Here is a 22078-nt window from a genome sequence, read left to right on the forward strand (position 1 = left end):
AAGCCTTCTTGCAGTCATGCTGGAAATAGCCACGTGCATTTTGGAATGCAGTATACCCATGCAGACAATTGTACTACTGCTAATGGCAAAGCGTTGGTGACGGGATTAGAACAGGTACTCTGCATGGACGTTTGATCCAAGCGTTGTGTCAGTGTTCTTTGTTTTTCCTATTTGTTTCACTTATGTGAACTGAACACAGCCTCAGATTTATCTGATTTCTAGTAAATCTTGAAGCGCACAGTGAAATAGTTTCAAAATGCAACTTAAAGAAGAATACTTAATAAACACCTACCAACACTGTTTCACCATCCAAATGACTCTTTCCCAGCATGGCTTAACTGTCAAACAGCTAAACAGCAGTGAGTGAAATGACAGGCTAATTTGAAGAGAAACACACACGCTAGAACGAAACAGTATTAATGAGGGTGCTGGTTAGGTGGGATTTTCTTTCCCCACAAAGGAAACACCATGCATGCCTATGGCAGTGTTAGCACATTGGCCCCTGAGACCCAGGGTGCACACAGAGGTTGAGAAGGCCTTCCAAAAACTGAAGAGGAGATAGGATTGGGTTTTCTTGTCAGCTTTTTTTAGTCCACTGTTGTCTACCTTGGACCCTGTTTTATCTGAAATTATTGTCTCAGGAGAAGGCTGAAGGGGACTTGGAGATGAAGGCAGGTTCCTGAAGGAATAGGATCCTTTCCGGCTTTCGTTAAACCACGAGAAAGGCATGCAAGGAGAGCGAGTGGAGGCCTGAGCTGCGGAGGGTGGTTTGGCTTTCCAGTTTTCCAACTTGCTTCTGAAGATTCTGTGGTGTGAAAAGAATGTGCACGTTAGACAAAGAAATGGCAAAAGACATACTGAACCCACCTCCAGGGAGGCTCTCGGAGAGCAAAGCTCTCTGAGAAACTGGTCTCCTTACAGTAGTAAAGACCTATCGCTTTGGGCAATGGCCCTAACCTCAACATTCACCTTTTATGCATTTAAATGGAATCTGTGATAACACGTGGCTTGGAAGCGCTATTTCCAAGGCAAACCTGTACTGAGTGTGCCTTCATACGTACACGTGGATGCATTAGAACATGGTGGCACAGCCTTTCAGAGACCCATCTTAGGACAGTCACTACAGCAAGTCACAGTAGCTCATAACCAGTGTCCTTCCTACCTAACTCTAGGTTCCTGCTCCCAACAGCAATGACTGAAGGATTCAAGTGATTTGGGAATTATAGAGCATGTGTGATGTTAGGCAGAACACACAGCTTACTGCTTTCTCAGCCTAGTCTTCATAGGAGAACAGGGGCTGAGGTCACCGTGGGCCACCTAGAAACTGAGGGCCTATCACCTCTGAGGGTGTGGCCTCAGGCCTTCTCTGTCCCTCCGTCTCAATCTGTACAGAGTATGTTGATATATCTCATATATGACTGCCATGAATTAAATAGGTTAACATTTGTTAAAGAGCCATGAAAGCTATCAAGGTGTAAATGATCAGGCTTAGAAATATTTAAAGATTCAAAAGCATCTGAGAAGCACAGTTTTTCTTTTTTAAACTTAATGCAGATACCTTTGTGTTTGTATTTATATATTGGTCAAGTGAAAATACTTGACCAAGAACTGAAGAAGAAAATGCTGGTGTGCATTTGGAAGAGGCCAGCTATAGTAGGTCCTAATGATGCCAGATGGAAGCCAATTACTTATTAGCTGTTGATATTATGCCAACAGAAACCCCTTCAATTAAAAATGCCTTGATACCATATACCTAGATATACTTAGATATCCCTCATGTCCCCTTACACTTCATTTCAAGTACATCTTGAAGTACAGTTCAAATGGATATAATCAACATCAAGCCCTAAAACATCTGGCTTGTTTCAAAATAGCACTAGAAGAACCAATTGCAACAATCCTCATGCAAGCAGCCTGCAGACTGTAAGGCAGCATACAGATGCGAAAGCTTATAGGAATGGCTACAAGTACAGAAACATTTATGATTTGGTAAAACTGACATAGCACAGCAGGATGAATGAAGAAAATTGATAGTCACATAGAAGAATCCAGAAGATGTGATCATTTTAGTGTGTTGAAAAAGTGTGTGAGGAGTGGGGGTATCTTCAAGGATGATAGAAATCAGCAAGAGAGGTCAACCTCATACTTCATCTTAAAGCTTAAACTAAACAGAAAAATGTATACTCTTAATCTCCTTGTTAGCACAGGACAGGAGGGTACCATAACTTAGCCCAGAACATGCACTTATGCAGACCATGGGCTCTGGAAGGGGTACTTTTTTTCTTCGCCCATGGGCCAAAGAAAGCTGGTAAGAGGCTTCTTTCTGATACAGCTGTTAAGAGTCACAGATTGGCTTGCTCAGAAACAGGAGGAGAGAAGGGACACTGACCTGGAATCTGCATTTTTTAACCCAAGGCTGAGCTGACTGTTAAATAGCTCCATCTTCACTTGTGAAGATTATGCCAAGGGCAAATCTAAAGCCATGAGAGAACAGAGCACATTAGTGTCTGCGTGTGCAAAACTGCTTCCCTGGATCTGCACGCTTCAGTTTCCTCTCAAGCCTCTTGACACATTGAGAGCCCAGTGTGATTTCACCCTTGGTCTACACTGAGGTGAAGGGTTCCAGCAATATAAGTCTGGATGGCAATAAAGCCATGGGATAGCTTTTCCTTTATGCCCATCTGGGATGGGGGAGAAATCTTAAGTCCTTAAGGTAAACAACTCCAGTTGGAATGTGAATACACACTGACTTGTAGGATGGAGATAAGATTAGAGACTCCAGTTTTAGCCCAGGGATTTACTACTTTCTTTGGGACTCTCACTATCTATCCAGGCATAACTTAACTTCTATGCCTTGTCTTTAACTTAGACTCTACATTCCAGTGAGAATGTTTATAACAGTCTTCTCAGAAACACAAAAGTAACTTCTCTGTAGTCCCACACCCTAGGGATTGAGCATGCCTAAGGAAGAGCTGGTACTGCAGGCCATACTCCCTTCTGGCTAGACAATGCTGAATGAAAGAAAATGTTGCATTTGGTTAGATAGCCACTGTCTGGGAGTTTCTGAGGGAGCTTTGTACATCATGACATCCTCATCCTTACTCTCCTAAATCGACTGTCTTAGTAACAATGATTCTAGACCACCACCATGACCGGAAGGAGAAGAAAGGGCAGGGAATCAGAATGCTGCTGTTCACTGGCTTCCTTTGAAAGGGACTTTAGGGAGTCCAAACCCAGGGTGAACAACAATTGAAAAAAAATTGAAAGAGCACAGCTAATTAAAACTCCCATAAAAGTCTCTCAGCCAGGAAAATATTCAAGACAAATAATGAGTATGGACATGTACATCCAGGATAGAGGATGGGTCTCTGGGCCGTGCTGCTCATATAATGGTGAACAAGGTCAGTGAACCCCAGCCTCTGCTGGAGGCTCTTTTTCTGCAGCCATAGATGCAACAATAATGGAAAGATGGGGAAAGAGCAGGCAGGAAGCAATGACAGCCTACTTCCAGGGTGATAACCACTGTACCACAGCTGCATACCAGAAGATTCTGGAATGAGATGCTGTTGTTGATGTTTCTCTTTTGTTTTTTTTCCCCAGCCTTCCACAAGTCTGGCTGTGCCCTGATGCGCCTGTCTTCTAGCCCCATTATTTATTACCTATAACTTTAAAAATCCATGAGTGTGTAACTAAACCGTGTGCAACCTTTATTCTCAAAGTAAAGAACTTGCTTCCATTTGCTTGAATCTAGAGTAGAATATTCATTAGGATACCCCATATTCGATTACTTTAAAATTATAGACTCAATAGCCTACCAGGCACCAGGCACACAAACACCTATTTCTTTCTGGATAAATTGAACTCTTGAGCCTGCGAAGGAGCAGAGAGGGTTTGGTAGCTGGAGTTCTATTTTTGAATGCCTCTAGTGTCTGTTTTCCTTTGTGGAGAAAATGTTTGCAACAATATAATGTCATTCCTTCCTCCCTTCCTTCCCTTTTCACTTCTTCCCATTCCCTTCCCTCCATCCTTCCCTTTCTTCCCTCTTTCTCTTCTTTCTTCCTGTCTTTTCTAAATCAAGATTAGTGGAATGAATCTGAAGATGACTTCCAGAAGGTCAAAGGAGCTATGTGTCCTGCACTCTCCTCACCTTTCACCTTTAGTGGCTTATACATTAAAAAAAAAAAAAAAAAAAGAAAGAAAAGAAAAGAAAGAAAGAAAGTCAAAAGATCTAGGCTCTAGAGGAAACAATTGTCATCAAGTTTAATTTTCCTAAGTAAAAATGTCATTGGACTAACTTCCCCAACAGTCAAATGGTTTATGACTAATAACTCTATAGTGCAATTAACTTATATACGTACACTCTGAAATCCATTTATTTTGTGGCTAGCATGCCACAATGTAAATTTTCAGTTACTTACTCTACAGTAATATTGTTGTTTTTATTCTGCAAATAAGGCATATGAAGTATTCAGGATCTAATCAGATATCAACAAGGTATCATTTACAGTTCATAAATTGCAAGCAGAAAGAGTATGGAGGACCAGAGGATCACACAGAGTTTGAAGGAAGTTAACTGAAGAGCAATGGCTGCAACCAGAGGAATGTGTGCAGACTTCCACCTGTCTGCTTAGCCCCCACTGAGGAGACTGAGGTTGTGAGGCCAACCCTATCCACAGGGAACTCAGAGACCCTGGTGGGTAGAACTAGAAACACATGTCCCTCTGGTGCTCTGGCTCAGTTGTCCTGGACACCTGCTCCTAGATCCCATGCTCTGGTTGGAATTTCTGGCCAAAAACTAATTGTAAAACTATCCAAATATAAAAGAAAGTGTTTTAATACACAATTGATATTATAGAGCTAAGTTGTTTATCCTTCCATTTTCACAGTAAGTCTTTGAAGGAGGTGTTCATTTTCTACCATGGCACATCTCACTGTAGACCAGTTCAGTAGCCACAGCTGACCAGTGGCAGCCATATCAAACGGAACACAGAGAGACAGAGAGGGCGGTAGATGCCATGTCCTTACATTTTGGTAGGAAGCCAAGGTTGTTTATCTAAGGCAAAGCCAGGACTTACCACCTTGGATTGCATCTCAGGGTTCTTTTCACTGTTCGTTATTTTAAGGCAAATGCAAATTTACTTCCAAAGGTAACAGCCATCTTTTCTCTCTGTCACTTCCTCCACATACCATCATCTATACTTGTTGGGCACATGCATACACACAGACACACACACACACACGGTTGTCCATTGGATCTAAATTGAGACTTCTCAACAGTATTCCACGTAGATGCTTCACTAACCACTGCCTAGTGTTCACCTCTCTACAGTCCAGGATGGGCTATGGCTGGTCCCATGGTTCAGCATCTCTGAGGGTTAACAGGCTCTAGTAACCCGATGCTTCTTCTCCTACTTGCTTTTTCCTATGATGCAGGTGTAAATCAGAATGTGCACACTAAATCACACTTCTTCCTTGGGATTATTTATTATGATCATTATCCCCATCTATTTTCTCTGTGTGTCTCCTACTGTTCGGGTATCGGAGTTATCATGTCCTCACAAGAAACACAGCAGAGCTAACTCTGTGTGGAAGAAAAAGTAATGTGACAACCAAGACTAAATTTAGTGAAAGTCTTACTGTCTCAAGTCTAGCAGTTATAAGTTGGAACTGGCAGATGACCTCTACAGATTCTAACAACCTAACAGAGACTTGACAAAAAGCCTAAGCGATAGGATTATTAGCTCCCTCTGAGGCTGTCTGCTGCTTTTTTCTGAGAAAGCTGCATGGGGTAGAGTACATTCCCTGTTCTTCTCTGTGATCGCCTGGATGCTCCCCGCAGCTGATGATGTGTGTGACCCCCACCTGAGGGATCCAATGCATCGAGCTCCTACAGGGGAGCTCTGTTCTTCTGGGAATGAGTCTTATAAGGTTCTGGGTCCATTAACAGCCTATATACCAGAACAGGAACCGATTTGACTTGTGCTACCCAATTGCTCTGACACCTCAAAATTTGTTTTTCTGAAGCAGAAAAATTCTCTCTTCTCTTGTTTTTCTATTTCAGTTATGTAAGCTCTTTTTATATCCCACCAAAATTCGACTATAATTACGAATGAATATAAAATTACAATTCTAATTGAAGACTATTTTGTGGTGTTGGTATATGTAGAATTATTTGTGTCCAATAAGGCAGTGGGGATCAAGAATTAATATTTTACAAAGACAGAGCTGGAGAGACATAGATGAGCTAGCAGCCAGGTACGGGTCAAAAAATGGTCATAACTGTGGTAACCAGGGTACTGGTGACACCACCTCCAATTCACTATGATTTTTCCTATAATACAACCAGCGCCCACCAACACCATTTATGCAGCTTGATTTTCACCTGTAACTCAAACACTCCCTCTTCTGCAGGCTTCTGTGCTTAAGTTGCTCTTGGGTTGAGCCTTGAAATTGAGAGGGCAAGACTGCTCTGCTGCTGAAATATCAAAGGAAGGATAGCATCCTCTCACAGGCAGGTTCCCTGCACTATGTCTTTGCTCAGCATCTGCTCTCCAGGAAGTGGCTTCATTATTTTTCTGAGTATGGCCAACAGTGATTAGTTTTAAGGTACAAAACAGGTATTTTTTATACTTCTTACTTTAAAAATTCAGAGTTAAATCACTTCTGAGTTGCTTATCGTCTCACATGTAGTGTTCTTGAGATTCTCTCGAAATATGGAGTGCATTCTACCCTTTATCCACTGTAGAACACAAATGAAAACCAGACTAGCAATACTGATTTAATCTGGAATTCTCTCTCTTCACTTCCAACCCCAGTTTCTTACCAAGGACTATTATTGACAAGGCATAGGACATATGAGGAAACCACAGTGGATAACCCACAACGTGGGCAAGTGACCTTTTTGTCTCTTAGGATTTTGTGTTTCTTCCTTAGTCTGTGGCATTGAGCAGCACTCAGGGTGACTATTATCCCCACACTCTATAAAGACATGTAGTCATCATTAGATGCATTGGGAAGCAGGGTTGGCATAGTGTGTTGGGGAGGTGTCTAGACAGGAGGCAATGCTCCATTATGGTCCTCACTGACTCCTGTCCAACCTAGGGAAAATAACTAAATCTAACTGTTATCTGCCTTCCCAAGATTATTCAAAGGATTTAATTAAGTTGGTAAATATAAAGCCACTTTGTAAGTAATAAGTAATAACAGTAAAAATTATCATCATTAATATCATTTTTGAATACCACCTATGCACCAAGAGAGCATTTGCAATACTTTGTATGTGATCTTATTTAATCCTCACATTAGCCTTATAAGGTAAGAGCCATTATCACATTCCTATGAGATTTCATATGAGAAAACAGGTAGAGATGGCTGAACAAGCGCTGGCGAGATGGCTGAACAACTTAGCCAAGATTTAAAAGCAGGAAGTAGAAGAAATGAGATTCAATCCCAGACATACATGCTGTTCAAAACTTAGTTCTCTATAAAAAACAAAACAACAACAACAACAAAAAAAACCTTACTGAGAGGTCAGTTCACTAAACAACTGAATTCACAAAGAGATGGTGACCATTGTTACATAAACATAGAATGACAGCATCACTCTATTAGACGAGGAAGTGGGGAGAGAAAAGGAATTAGTTAATATTGTGAATAGCCAGGCCAGCAAAACAAAACAAAACCCAACAACCAAACAAATACAACCCCAAAAGTAAACAAACCTAAAATATATCTGAAAGACCACAGAGATGCATTTAAGTTAGTACTTAAGGAAATTGTTCACATGTCTCTAATTCTGCAGTTAGTGACCAGTGGATGCAGTCAAAGCTGTAACTGAAGATAGCCATAAAATAATGGTGCAATTTTCCTCTCAGCACAACCCTGGTACCATCACTTGGGTTAGATACACTGACCACTGACTGACCTTAGTTAGCAGTAGAAGGAGGCACAGAATTAGCTAAAGAAAGAAATGTATATTTTTAATCACCCACCCGTACCTGCTACCTGCAGAAAACCTACTGGCTTCCTTTTCTTTTTCTTTCCATTTCTTCCCCTTGTTGGGACTCCTTCGCAAAGGCGTCCTACAATAACAGCATACAGTCAGAGAGAGAAAGGTAGTACCCCCTTTAATCTTCCCTTATGGAGAACTACTTTTCCAGACGTAAGTGCTTACCCCAGATCGACAAATTTCTGCTTAATCTTTCCTCCTTGTACCACGAATGAACTAGATGCTCTTAGTGATTTAGGACAATTGGCATCATCTAGGACATAGATACACGGAAAAAGATCAGTTATTTTTATGTTTTAAGGCACAAATCAAAAGTCAGTATATCTCTGAATCCAATGGTTTTGCCTAAACCATTCAATGTATAAGAACCTAATGGTTGTCCTGTCCAAAAGACAGAAAAACAAAAACAAAAACAACAACAACAACAACAAACCTCATCCATAATGAAGAACATTCAGCAAAGTGGGAGGATGGGAGTTTCACACACATGGGGATGAATGAAATCAGCAAGAATAAATATTTCTACTTCAAAGTTGGAGTAGGAGTGATTTGGCCCTATCTCTGGCTCCTTTTTATGGACTGAGCTCCATCTTCCACAGCTTTTTTGTTCTAGGTTTTTATGCATTCGGAAGAAACCAGTTGAGTCTCAAATCCAAGCAGAAAACATTACCTGTTAAGGTCTAGAAGCTTCAGAGAGCATCTGAAAATGAAGATTTCCCTTCTAAGCTCCTCCATACTAGTGGGCCATAGCCAATTCTGGTACAGGGTAAGGCAGAAGCTGTGGGAACCTTCTTAAGCAGAAGCCAAATATATCTTTTGATGTTGCTTTTTAAGAGCTAGTTGGAGGACAACTGTCTGGCCAACCATGACACCAGAGATATCCTAATCTTCCAAGGACTTGGAGCTGACTGAATTGCACCTCCATGGATGATGCTGGTACTCTGCAGGGTAGCAACCATGGGGAAGAGGACACTAGAAATGATGTCAATGGGAAGAAAGGCTTTAAGAATGGGGTTCAGTTTGAAAGTGGGGCCAGCTTCTACCAGTAGCATGTATCGCACCTTTGACAAGACAGGTGAAGGTCTGCAGCAGAGTGCTGTGTGCCACATTTCAGCATATTCAATCATCCAGGATGATGACAGATAGTATTTTAAATCGGATGTGTGTATGTGTGCCAACATTCTTCTTAATTGCTAGTGTTGGCCTTTAGCTTAGGTTTTGTTTTGTTTTGTTTTTTTAATGTCTAGGTATTGTGGTATGGAATATATAGAAAATAGACATCCTAAGACAGGGTTCAGTGAACCTCACAGGTTATTTGTTTATGTTTTTTGTTTACTTCAGGGCACATATCTAAATAGACACCAGTACACATAGTTCCAGTTCAAAAGTGCAGCTCCAAAGCTCTTAAAGTAGCACAGCACATGGACAGATTCCTCGCTATGAGTTTTTCATACTGTTGGTTAATAGTTCTCAGCAGATTACAATAATTCTTTTACGTGTACATGATGAAATACAAGAGTTAGATATATGCCTGTGTCACAAATCTACTTCTTGCTTCAAATGCTTATTACGAATTTTTGCATCATTATTCTTTCAGCAACTGGGTTGAACAGCCATAGGTGTGACACTTAGAAACCAGACACTTCCTAGGCGGGGGGGGGGGGGGGGGGGTTGCTAATAGATACTTTTTAAAAAGCAGGTTTTCAATTTTCTCATAATAGAAGCCAAAGAAACAAATGAGATGAATTCTCCCATATCAATCCTAAAGAACTCTTAAGCGCTAGGGCAGTGCAAAGTGAAAAGGAGTCTGCTTAATTATTTCCTGAATCATGGGTAGCTGGGAGAGGTTTTAATGAGTGGACAGCAGAGACAATGTTCCTAGAGACTCTGTAACCTGTTAGTGTTGTAGTTATTTGGACATCTTAGGACTAAAACCTTGATCCTGCCATCACAGAGCTTGCTGCTAGGCAACCTTGCATCATTATCTCACACATTTGCCAAGGCATGTTTCAAGGAACACTGAAATGAAGAAAGATTAAAGAATAGTGCCCCTTACCATTTAAATCATTTAAATTATTTTTTAATAGATGTTAGAATGTTAGGTCTGCATAAAACTCAACACAGGGTTGGCATGTGCTAAGGAGAGGCAAACCTTATATTTTCGCATTTTTATTTATTTAGCATTATGTAACATGTCCATTAGGTTTTAGAAATGTCTTGATAAGATTTCTGTGACCAATCAGTTTAGGCACTCAGATTAAGTACTTCAACTTTAAGCTGCAGCAAGTTGCCTCTTGTTTTCCAAACTACATACTCTCCTGACACCTGAGTCCTAAAGTCCTTCCTGGATGTCATCTGCTCAACAAGACACTTGATTGTCCCTTGTGAGATGATGGAAATGTCCAGATCTACTTCCCTGGCTTCTCTCCTGAACTCAGAGCCTCTTCTATTCAAATAGAACTTAATCACATTTCCCATAAAAATGTCTTATATTCTTTTTGTGATAAAAACGTGTGTTCTGAAGCCACAAGTCCTGTGTTGGCTTCCTTTCTTCTCAGTACCATCTAATCACCACAAGTTTCATGGCTCTCGTATCAGTCTGCCTCTGCTTCCTTTTCACAAGCACCGTGCTGCAGGGTCTTCCCATTCAGTTCCCCCATGCTCACAATCCTTCTCCTTTTATTATCTTCTCAGAATAGCCTGTGGTTCCCTAGTAATAGGGTGAGGCATCTAAGATACTTAATATGTAGAGCCATAGACAGATAAAACTTACTGGCTTTTACACCTAGTCTCACTATCCAGAAGAAACCTACATTTCAGCCACTGAGATAGCCCATTTCTTTGAATCTCTGTGTGTGTCTGCTCACATCAGCACTCTACCTTCCAAACTTTCTTACTCACCCTTTCTTCTTTTTAAAGTCCTTGGATGGTGACTTTAGTTGCATTTCCTGTGTGAAGTTACCAAACATAACAGCATGTATATTCTCAGCAATGACACAGTATTTCTACCTAAACTCAAGAGGTCTTGTGAAATAGAGCAATAAAAGGAACTGTGCTGAAATCAGGGGTAAGACAAGGCTGCCCACTCTCTCCCTAACTCTTCAATATAGTACTTGAAGTCCTAACTAGAGCAATAAGACAACTAAAGAAGATCATGGGGATATAAAACTATCACTGTGGATGATATGATAGTATACATCAGTGACCCCAAAAAATTCTACCAAGGAACTCCCACAGCTGATAAACACCTTCAGGAAGGTGACGTGATACAAAATCAACTCAAAAGGGAAAAAAACAAAAACAAAAAAAAACAGAAAAACAACAAAAAAACAAACCAGTAGCCCTGCTGTATACAAATGACAAATGAGCTGAGCTGAAAAAGAAATTAAGGAAACTACACCCTTCTCAATATCCACAAGTAACATAAAATTACATAAAAATTACATAAAGAAAGAAATTGAAGAAGATATCAGAAGATAGAAAGATCTCCCATGCTCAGGGATTGAGAGGATCAACATTGTAAAAATGGCCAACTTCAGAATTTTAGACACACCAAGATAGGAGAGATGTTTTCTTCAAGGCTGCCAAATACAAATAGCCAAACCACTAACAATGTAACATTTATTTAATTCCTGATTGTGTCATGGTTCTTCTTGCTATAGGTAGTTGATTGTATATATGTATAATAATTAAATGTATATGTAAAAATATAAAAATGTTTAGGTAATAAAAAAATAATACTTTTGAAATGTGAAAAAAATGGCCATCTCAATTCCCATCAAAATTCCTACATAATTCTTTACAGACCTTGAAAGATCAACTTTCAACTTCATATGGAAAAACAGAACCTAAAAATAGTTAAAACAATCATGAACAATGGAAGATCATCTGGGGGAATCTCCATCTGTGATCCCAGGTTGTACTATAGAGCAATAGTAATAAGAACAGCATGCTGATTGATCAGTGGGATCAAATCAAAGACTCAGAAATAAACTTGCATACCTATGGACATCTGAGTTTTGACAAAAAAGCCAAATCCATATAGTGGAAAAAGGATCGCATCTCCAACAAATGGTGCTGGTCTAACTGGATGGCTACATGTAGAAACATGAAAATAGATCTATATTCTTCAGCCTGCACAAAACTAAAGTCCAAGTGAATCAAATACCTCAACATAAAACGAGGCACACTAAATCTGTTAGAAGAAAAGTAGGGAAGAGTCTTGACGCATTGGCACAGGAGACAACTTCCTGAACAGAACACCAACATCGCAGGCTCTCAGATCAACAATAAAAAAGTGGGACCTCATGAAACTGAAAAGCTTCTGGAAGGCAAAGGACACTATCAACAGAAGAAAATGGCAGTCTACAGACTGGGAAAAGATCTTTCCTACTTCTGACAAAGGGCTAATATCTAGAATATATAAAGACCTCAAGAATTAAACACCACCAAAACAAATATTAAAATATGGGTTACAGAGCTAGACAGAGAATTCTAAACAGAGGAATACTGAATGGCTAAGAAACACTTAAAGATGCTCAACATCCCTAGCCATCAGGGAAATGCAAATCAAAACATCTCTGAGATTCCATCTTACACCTATCTGAATGGTTAAGATAAAAAAAAAAAACAAAACAAACAAACAAACAAACAAAAAAAAAACTCAGGTGGCAGCACATGCTGGTGAGGATGTGGAGCCAGGGGAACACTCCTCCAATGCTGGTGGGAGTGCAAACTTGTACAACCACTTTGGAAATTAATCTGGTGCTTTCTTAGTTAATTGGGAATAATTCTACCCCAAGAACCAGATATAGCACTCCTAGGCATATACCTGAAAGATGCTCCACCATCCAACAAGGACATTGCTCCACTATGTTCATAGTAGATTTATTTGTAATAGCCAGAATCTAGAATAAACCTAGATTTCCCTCAACCGAAGAATGGATAAAGAAACTGTGGTACATTTACACAACGGAATACTACTCAGCTTTTAAAAATAAGGAAATCTTGGAATTTTCAGGCAAATCCAGACCCAGAAAGACAGGCATGGTGTATACTCACTTATAAGTGGATATTACCCACATAATGCAGGATAACCACACTCCAACACAGAGACTGATGCACTAACCAAGGACCATGCATGGTGAGGACCTGGACCCTCTGCTCAGGTGTAGTAGATAGGCAGCACAGTCTCCTTGTGGGTCCCACAATATGGGGAGTAGGGACTATTTCAGACATGTACTCTGGCCCCCCAATGTTGATGAGTTCCCCCTGGTGGGGCGGCCTTGCCAGGCTACAGAGGAAGAGAGTAAAGGTACTACAGATGAGACTTGATAGGCTGAATTCAGATGTTAGGTAAGAGGGTTCCCTTTTTTGAGGACTAGGGGAGGGAGGAAGAGGGGATGAGGGAGGGAGTTACAACCGCGATGTAAATAATTCAAACTGCAGAACAAACAGGTAACATATATTTCTAATCCCACTACACAGGAACAGGTCTAAGACTGGTTGAGACATGAATGCCTATGCATACACAATGCTTCTTGTTGGTTATGTAATTCCTGTGACTTATTATTAGATGCCATTCTTCGTATGGCATGAATGAAGATTTATAGATGTCTTTCTTCTGATCATACCAAGGGCAGAGAACCAGCCTTAATTGTTCTGCGCATCATGCATACCTCGTACATTTATAATTTTAGGACTGTATAACACTTGTGAGAACTAGACACTGACACTGGATCAGACTTGACAGGATTCATTCCTCTCAGCATGCTGGATGCTGACATCCTGCATCCTTCATGCTCCCGCCCCAAGTGCTTCAGTTGCTGCTCCTCATAAGAGCAGGACAGCTCCCAGGACAGCTTCAAAGAAAGTTCCCAATCCCAATTGCTCCAGCATTTCAGATTGTCCCAAACAGGACCTCTATTAAGCCTGGAATTTCTCAACATTTAGAAACTGGACCACAAATGCTATTCCTAGCTTATTTAACCATTTCCCCCAATTTTATTTGGGCCCCTACAAAGATATTATTCATCCCAAATGAGCCAGAAGAACCCTTTTAAGAGAATGATGCCCCATTTCCCTTAAGGAGGGGTTGGGTAGGTTTTCGGTTGCTTTCTTGGGCTATAGATGTTTATTTTCAATGGTAATTGGTTATAAGTTATTATTGGTCTTATTCAGAGAGAAAATGAGGTTGGGCTCTGGGATGTCACTCTTTTACTTTATCTTTCTTTCTTAGGTATAGAGATAGGGGTTGAAAAGACAGAAAGGGGCATATAGAAATATATAGGGATGATAGGACAAAAAATAGATTATATAATCTACTCCTCAACTTAAGCCTTTAATTGTTACTCACAAATAAAGTTATTTTTAATTCATCATTATAGAATTTTGTATATTGATGAAAAGTTTAATTTTGATACATTGGTACAGAATTCAAATTTAATATTTTCTTCACACACATTATATACATTTCTACTCTAATATGAGGTATTGTACCCATACAAGTCAATTATAATACAAGGTTTACTTCCAATACTCTGAAAGTGTTATTGTAGGCTGTTTAGGATAATTAAGTAATACAAGTTAATTGTTAGTTGATCAACTCCTGATTATGTCGATTACTAGTCTATTTTTATCACAAGAATATACATACTAGGTTTAATAGATAGATATGATTCTATAGATAGATAAGATAAAATAGGTAAGGTCTTCAAAAAACCTCAGAGAACTGACATTTAAAGATGTTTTGATTTTATTATTTTAACAATTCTTTGACAATAAGACAGGTTAACTCCTGGCAACACGCAGCCTACATCAAAGAAGATAATGAGCATCAAAGAACCTCCTTATGGAGATGGCTTCAAATGTGACAAACCAGCCCCTGGGCAAAATGTCCTCGTTTCTACCACAGACAGAATTCTGCCTAAAAATGGGCAAGCTTTGGATGTAGGCAGAGTCAATGGCCAAACTCTGCCAAGACAGAGTAAGCAAGTCCCCAATAGCTCCTGTCTCTCAAATATGTCTGTCAGATATATTGGGCTAGAAGGCTAAAGATGATGCTCCAATGTTACAGAGAGTTTTGGGTGACTGTAGACTGTCTTTGTCATTTTTTAATTTTGGAAGCTGCTAACTTGCACTTCTGGTTCACTCAGGTAATTAAGCTTTATTTCTTCTCAAGTCTCTGATGGGGTTCAAGACCAGATAGTTTAGTCTTATAATTAAGCTTAGTTGTTTAGGGGTTAAGATGTTTTTAGATCTAGAGAGATGTCTTAAGTTAATAGAGATGAGATATGATAGATATTGATTTTCATTCAGAATTTTACACTCACCGGGATAGGAAAGATGTTTTCTCCAAGGTTGCCAAGTACCAATAGCCAAAACACTATGAATGTAACATTTATATAATTCCTGATTGTTTTGTGGTTCTTCTTGCTGAATGTAGTTTATTGTATGTATGTGTAATAATATAAATGTATATGTAAAAAAGAAAAATAAAATATATATAAAAAAGAAGGGAATTGTGAAAAGATTTTGAAAAACTGTGTTCCAGTTAGGAGGATATTAACTCCACAAAAGTTTCTTAAAATGCTGCATGACTGGCAGTGTGCTAAAGGTCACACAGAAATTTGGAATGCTAACCTTTAAAGTTGAGTAGGAAATTGATAGTGAATCTTAACTTACTGCAGTTAATATTGACTGGATGAAGCCTCATTGCTATGTAATTCTAGAGATAAAATCTGAGTCTAAGGATGTGGCAGCAGAAAGGAAGCATTTCCTTGCCTCTTATGGTCCAGAATCCTGTTTTACAACCCTCTGGAGGGAACACCATTTTTGGGTCTGCTAAGTTAACTGTCATTCAGTTACAGGTAACTCAGTTAGGCAGAGCTCATGGGATTCCTCCTGTCTCCATTTCTACTGATGTTTCTCAAATACGAGGGAAAATGATGACATGCAATTGAGGCATGGACACACTCAGGGAACTCCTAATTCCAGTAGGGTAACCAGAGGGCTCTCCTTAGAGTTGCAATAAAACACGGGTCGTATTAACTACCTTTGTGAGTAACTCAATAGACTGAAAGTCTACTGGCATCCAGTGACTAAGCCATCTCCAGAGTTCATAAATCAGTGGTGAGTGAGATGAAGCACACTTCTAGGCCAGCAATCAGGAAGATGCTCCCCTTCCCCACTGTACCTCTTTCCCTCTTTACCCCTACCCCCACAATGGGCCAGAGAGTCAATATTTTACATTTTATGTTAGGAAGATGTTCAGTCTCTCTCTTAATCACCCTGCTGCTCCATGACAGCTTGAAGGGATGCTGTGTGGCTGGAAAACTGTGACTGCATTCTAGTAAGACTTCCCTGGCAAAACAGGTGGCTGTTGGTTTTGGCTGGAAAGCCCATCTGGGTGACCGTAAAGAGTCAAACTTAGACATGCATCCAGGCACTTTCCGAGCACCAGTTATTTGCCATGTTCTTTCTGAGAAACCAGCAAGACCAAAGGGAGTAAGGTAAGTAAGAAGACATTGCCATGCACTTAACTATTGAGTCAGCCACTCTACACAAAGGGATAGGGGCAGGAGTAATAGAGAAAACCACCGTGGAATGTGGCATACGTGGCCCAGGTCCAAATTAAGGAGGTGAAATTTATGCTGGGTGCAGTGCTAGCCAAGACTGTAAACATGAAGTCCAGTCTGTACCTGGGAGCACCACAAAGCCCCTTTAGTTCTTTCCCTGAGAAGCCAGTGATGGCTAAAGGCCATACCCCGAGGGAGCCAGAGGTTAGCCACACCGGAATTCTTAGGTCCAGCTCAGTGAGTGCATCTGTCTCATACAGCAAGGAATGCAAGGAGCTGCAGAGCCTTATGCTCAGTTTTATTTCAATGAAGGAGCATACCATTCCACTGGCCTCTGTTGGATCAGCCTTGGCGATCTCATCACAAGAGAGCATGGGATTTCCTTAATGTTTGAATGACACTCAGGTCTGTTTATTTGGAACTGGCTGGAAACCCTGAGGCATGTGAGAAAGCATTAGTGCAAGGGGCAGGTGTCAGCACACCATTGCACACTCTGTGAACACAGTTAATCTGATTCTAGTTCAATGACCACTGAGTAGCTTCCCACTTTTGCATCTTCCACCTAGGAGGGAACGCAATGAAGAATGTCTGTGAATGACTACGTCAGCGGATCCTCCCAAAGTAAGCCAGGGAAGGACTATCTTGGTATGGGATGTTTTCAAAGTTTTAGAAGCATGAGCCAGCACTCTGAACCTGATCAGATGCGTGTATATTACTGAAATTGGGGATCTGGTAACCTGAAGTTCAGAACCCTAGTTCCTCGGGCCAGTGGGTGAGAGGTCTCTGTGTGACATCTTCCACGGTGTGGAGAACCTGAGAAGAGAGTGCCAAGAAAGTGAAGTGCTTTCCTGCACGTTGATTGTGGGGGGTCAAGGGGTCCCAGAGAGGACAAGTATGCCACAAAACCAGCCTGGGTGGGAGAGGGGACAGAATGAACGTGAACAGCAGAAGCACACACAAGACCCTAACCCTGAGAACACACAGAAGAGCGTATGGCGGACGCAGACGCTAGCATGGAACCCCCTGAGGGAAGGAACGCACTTGTGATTATCACCGAAGATACATCTAGGTGCAGATTAGGTCCTTGGCAACTGTGCAGTGAACACGGGAATAAATGGGAGAGAACACGAAGGCAAGGGAAACTCTAGGCTACAAACTGGTTTTTTGTTTTGTTTTGTTTTTTGAGACAGGGTTTTCTGTGTAGCCTTGGCTGTCCTGGAGCTCACTCTGTTGACCAGGCTGCTCTCGAACTCACAGAGATCCGCCTGCCTCTGCCTCCCAAGTGCTGGGATTAAAGGTGTGTGCCACCACCACCTACACTGCCTTTTAACAAGGAAAAAGGAAAAAAAAATGAGGTGCCAACACCAGTCTTATGGGGTCAGTTAGAATGTGATGGCTAGTCTTGTCACCTTGACTACATCTGGATGAGGTATTGCTGTGACAGACCTGTCCGTGTTGGTTTTGGGAGGACTGTGGAAGGAACGCCATTGCTGTTGAGAGCTTGGTGGGCTGTTTTGTAGGAGTTTGGGAGATAACATTGATTGTAAACCAGTGAGTAGCACTCCTCCGTAGCATGTGCATCAGTTCCTGCCTCTAGATGCGTGTCCTATGTCTCCTGCCCTGACTTCCCTGGACAATGCACTGTTGTCTGACATAAACCCTTTCCTCCCCAAATTGCTTTTGGTCATGGTTTTTGATTCACCACTAGAAACTCCAATCAAGACAGTATGATACAGCAGCTGTCTCAGTTGTCTGTTGACAAAGCTAGTACTGCAGAAACTTCCGGTGAGCTGCTCTGTTCAGTTACCCGGCAGTCTGGTCAGCTCAGGAGAAGTGAAGAAGGGAAAGCCCAAGATCTTGGTCTCCAGAGAAAGAAATGGCCTGTCTATCTTCTATGGTCCCAGTTAATTTCAAAGGAGACACAGTGCAAACAAAGCAGCACTGTGGAAATGGAGAAGTTGTCATTCTCCTGCCGTGTTACTGCCAAGGGCTCATGAAGCACACTTCACATCTGCAGAGTACTCTTCTGCCAACTTCAAAACAGTCATCAGTTAGAAGAAAAAGGCAGAGTAAACCCAGACTGAAGACGGAGCTGCTTTTTCAAGTCCCCCTGAGTCTTCATGGGTCAGAGATCATTCTCTGACCATCATAGCAAGATGTTGGATCAGGACACAAAGGCAGAATGCTCGCCTGGCCTCTGCACGGCTCTGCTCTCAATCTCCAGCACTGCAAACGACTAAATACAACAAGTCAAACAACAACCCTACCCTATAAGGCAGACTCACACGGTGGGGCTCCAAGCATTAGCAGCTCCAAGGACTGAGCTTCTGCTTTGGGCTTCTCCCAACAATGGCCTGTGTGCGCTTAGGAGCAGGTGCAGGGGTTACCGGAAGTCTGGCTCTACAAAGGTCCTATCACAGGATTTAAACTATGCTTTAATTGATGAAAGTTTTTAACCCACTAATTCTTTTGGAAGGAACCCAACATCACAGTCAAGCTAAGCTGTTCACCAACATGACAATCCTGTCTGATTGTTTAGTGGGCCTCACAGAATATTCTTGCCACCACTAGTGTTCTGCGCCGAGAGCACTCAGTGTCTGCCTTACAGGCAGTCTCTGAAGAGCTAGCTGTGCGCAGGCCCGGTCTTTGAAAGGTGACTCTAGCAGCTGACAGGCTGAAGCAAGGAAACCCAGGAGAGTGGCCCTGAAGAACCCCAATGCTGACCACAAGTCACCAAGCGCTGTGGACCACAGAGTAAGCTGGGTTTCCATGCTCGCAGGCACCCATAGGAAGCTTGTCATTTATGGTCTGGCAGAGACAACGCTCAGGGAGCTTCACAGTGTGCAGGGATGCGCAGCTGTACCCACAGTGCACGAGTGAGGTGCATCTCATCTCTCTGATCACTGGTGAACCTGCTCTCCCTTTCACATCATATAAACCTCCTGTTCAGGGAATGGAGAGCTGATTTCCTCGGTCTGCTTTTCACTTTTTAAAAAAGAATCAGTTCTTTGGAGTTTCTTGAATGCTGAAAGAGTACCCATTAACTTTGTATGTTCAGTGCTTATGACAGGTGAAATCCAGACTATGTGTGTCCTAGGCGTAAAGTGTTGGTAGAAGTCGGCAGAACAGCCTGTTGCTATCCTTCCCTCCACTGTAACGTATGGAATAGGATCTCCCTGCTTTTTCCCAGTGCCACTTCCTGACCCCCCTCGGCCCCAGACAGCCGACTTTGCCATTTCTATTTATAACCTAAAATCGTATGTATACCTCTAAATAATCTGGTATCTTTGCTCTCTATAGATATGATTAGGTAGCTCATATCATCTTCTTTGGCCTCTTTTTTTTTTTTTTTTTTTTTGGTTTTTCGAGACAGGGTCTCTCTGTGTAGCCTTGGCCATCCTGGACTCACTTTGTAGACCAGGCTGGCCTCGAACTCACAGCGATCCGCCTGCCACTGCCTCCCGAGTGCTGGGATTAAAGGCGTGCGCCACCACGCCCGGCACTTCTTTGGCCTCTTGATGTCTTGTCCTAGAGATTCATAGTTATATTTGTATAGTTTACTCAATTTGCTGCTGTATGGGTTCATTACATAAACCCATGCAAATCACTTGTCTGTGTTACTAGTTTTTTTTTTTTAATCACACAGCAGTGTCGCCCTGATTGCTCCTTTTGCCTGTGTGTGCATGTGGATGCCAGACACTGAGGTCAAATGTCTTCAGTTGCTCTCCACCTTCTCTATTCAGATAGCGTGGATCATTGAACATGGAGGTCACCAGCTTGGCTGCCTAGGCTGGCCACTGAGCTCCAGAGATATGTCTGTATTCACTCAACCTGCCCAGCCCTTAGCCCTGTCATCCCAGATATGTCACCATGACCAGCCTTTACTTAGATGCTGGGAATCAGCCATTGGGTCCACATGTCTGGGTGGCAAGCATTATCAACTGAACCATCTCTCCAGTTTCTTCTATGAATATATTTCTTAATATATGTTGTATATATTATATATAATTTTGTATATAATTCTTAATAGACAGATACAGGGCTTCACTTAGTTACACATATGTGGACTTATTGTTATTTAAATATAGATGTAAATATTCCTGGAAAGGTACTAATAAAATATTATTTGTAAAACAAAGTGTTAGAGACATTGATTAGTAAGAGTGCATTTTTGTAAAAAATGCAAGTATATAAACCAAAGCATCTATACATCAAAATAATTTATGTTCTGTTTGTAGTATAAATTAAATTGCTTATATAAAAATTAACACAACCAATATTCCTCTGTTACTATAAACAAATAAACCACATGTAATGTAAAAGGGGAAATTTCATGCTTTATACTTCTCTTCATTGTTCAACTTATCTAAGCACAGATTTATTGCTTTTACATCCTAAAATAAATGACTAAAAGACAAGTATGGGAGCCTGAGAGGTGGCTCAGTAGTTAGGAGCACTGGCTGCTCTTGAAGAGGACCTGGGTTCAATTCCCTGCACCCACATGTTGGCCCACAACCAGCTAGAACTCCAGGTGATGTCCCCTTGCAACCTTTGAGGGCAATGCACACACATACCTGCAGCAGGTAAAGCATCATGCACATAAAATACAAAGAAATATCTTTAAAAGTCAAGTCTATAAACACTACTTTGAAGTCCAAGCTTAGCTAGGTGAGTCTGTTTTGATCAGGGCTACCTGCTCTGTGTTCATCCTCACCACTGCTAACCTGCCACACACACTGCAATGTTAATCATTATCACGAATATGATAATAGTTAGCATCACAGTCAGTTCTGGGAAATATATTTAAATAACAATCCATCAGTTGGTAAGGGCTTACATCCCTGGATCCTTACAGCTCCCCTCATGTGGCTCTTATGTTAGTGTTCATGGACACTCCAGGTTCTAGTGTACACAACCTTTAGACAGTTTCCAGAACATCCCCTTAATAGTCAATTTGGGAGAAAGCTAAAGGGATATAAGGATAAAACTGACAGGCAAAACTAAAAACATGGAAGCGGGAACTCTCTCATGCCCTAAGACAAAAGGAAACCAGTACTGAAAAGATCCATGCCTCTGAGAAACTTCTACTACATAGCATACAACTGGAAGTATTAGTGATATCAGAGCAAACAAAAGTGGAAAAACAAAGCAAAATGTAAATACCTCTTTCTTGTAATGTTTTCTTGGTGGCTTGGAGGCGGCAAGGAGAGTCTTCTGTATCGTGGTCAGATTTTGAAGGCAAGGAAGGTGAAGTGTCTTCCGAGACCGAGGAGAAAGGGTCCGTTTCCGGCTGCTGTGATCCTTCTTGAGACTCAGTCAGGTGGTGAGGTGAGAAGGCCCTATGGCTAGCCACAGGGGTGAGGAGTGCGACACCAGACTCTGACTCTGGACAAGAAACTCTCCAAGCCTTGGGCAGAAGCGATTTGGTAACATAGGTGGTTATAGAACCTGCCTGAAGGTTGCTGGTGTAAGAGATTACAGAGCAAATTATGCC

The 22078-nt window shown here is 41.4% G+C and overlaps 1 protein-coding gene across 1 annotated transcript in view; it reads right to left on the minus strand.

Moving 5' to 3' along the window:
* Ppp1r9a (protein phosphatase 1 regulatory subunit 9A) overlaps positions 1 to 22078 on the minus strand; it is a 125457-nt gene that overhangs the window by 5610 nt on the left and 97769 nt on the right. The gene's annotated exons all lie outside the window — the stretch shown is intronic.

Source organism: Acomys russatus, chromosome 10 (assembly GCF_903995435.1).
Source record: "Acomys russatus chromosome 10, mAcoRus1.1, whole genome shotgun sequence".
In the NCBI taxonomy this organism is placed as follows: Eukaryota; Metazoa; Chordata; class Mammalia; order Rodentia; family Muridae; genus Acomys; species Acomys russatus.